Raw genomic sequence first — 1,504 nt, 5'->3', positions numbered from 1 at the left:
AGGAGTGTATAATATTCTCAGGAAACTGAATGACTACATTGGTAGAGAACTTATTGGGAATGGCCAGTTTGCCCACATCGTATATATGCTGTGCAGGCTGCTATACATTATGTAGACGTTAGTGTTCATATGTTTTCATGCTCTACCCTTTTTTTCATTGTATGCAATCATAATGGTAATGCCGTGGTACTTATGCCAGTTTTATACTGAACACTAGTTTCTTTGAGTCAGCACCCAACATAAACTCTGTGTACAAGATTATAGGAATTGTAGCTCTGGCTTCCCTTCAAAACGCATAAATCTTTCGCCTTTTACTAAAGATTTCCGTGGAGGGGAGCAACTCAATGAGTCTGTAAACCAGTTTTTACTGTGGTCTACTTCAAGTAGGCCCTATAAGTTTTCATCCATATTGTGTATTATACTTGAATCTTTGAGTTTGGTTCTATTGTGGACGCAGTAAACAAAACCCTGAGTTGAGGGAGGAGGTACTGACTTTTACAAGTTTTATTACAAAATAACCCACCTTCACGTTAATATGTACAATTAAGAAACTGAAAAACTCTAAATCAAATGCCAAACCTGATACCTTTGACATGGCAAAAAAAGTTGATTATAACTGATAGAATCACTGATGTTATACAAATACCGTTGATGAAACAAGGCCTGATTGACACAGACAGGCTAATGAAAAATCTTTACAAGAGTGAGTAACATGAATCTGGCTATGAACTCGTACCTCAAGGTGATGCGGATTGTCTTACCAGGACGACAGCTCTTAAGGGGAAGCCTTGTTGTCACCTCATATGAAAGCTAAATTACTCAAAGCAGCATTAAACCTTAAAATAACATATGAAATAACCCCACTGCTAAATGCATTGAGAATGAAGTGTCGACGGCAAAAAATAATATTGCTCAAAATACTGTTGATTCAAGCTCTTGATCACATTACAGTACAACTAACATCTACCAACGCATCACTTGAACAACTAAAGCTGGCCTCACACTAGGCATTTTTTTCTCGAGCAGCGAGCCGTTGCTGCCGAGAATGAAAAACCGGGAGCTTTTAGCTCGAGATTCTAGCTTCCCAGCAGGACGGGAAGCAGCCAGCACGAGCCGCGAGCCACAGCATAGTGTAAACAAACAAGATGGCTGCTGCTGATAAGACGTACTCTCCTGAGCCACTCTTGAACCCACAAACGTTTTTTGTTACTCTTGCATTCACGTAAGTTTCCGAGAAATAAACCACTGCAGCGCATCTTGCAACAGTCCGACAATTTCTGGGCGCCATGATGATATCAGCTGATCAGTTTTGTTTACTTTTTCCTACGGCTCCTCGAAACCACGAGTTCCAAGTGTGACGATACAACACTTTTGCTCGCGAGCATCGGCTGGATGCTGGCCAAAACCACGAGCAAGAAATGACTAGTGTGATACCAGCTTAACTTTGATGTGATAGGAACATCCTATCTAATCAATACAAGCACCAGAACCCCTTATAACTGTA

The 1,504-nt window shown here is 40.7% G+C and overlaps 1 non-coding gene across 1 annotated transcript; it reads left to right on the top strand.

Moving 5' to 3' along the window:
* The first annotated feature begins 270 nt into the window (after positions 1-270).
* LOC135195125 (U5 spliceosomal RNA) lies at positions 271-391 on the top strand. Its single transcript, XR_010310090.1, has one exon. It is a non-coding gene; the product is annotated as a U5 spliceosomal RNA (small nuclear RNA).
* Positions 392-1,504: the final 1,113 nt, after the last annotated feature.

The sequence above is a fragment of the Macrobrachium nipponense genome, chromosome 15 (genome assembly GCF_015104395.2).
Source record: "Macrobrachium nipponense isolate FS-2020 chromosome 15, ASM1510439v2, whole genome shotgun sequence".
Classification (NCBI taxonomy): Eukaryota; Metazoa; Arthropoda; class Malacostraca; order Decapoda; family Palaemonidae; genus Macrobrachium; species Macrobrachium nipponense.
Note: the sequence above shows the minus strand (reverse complement) of the source record. Positions and strands in the feature narration are given on the sequence as shown.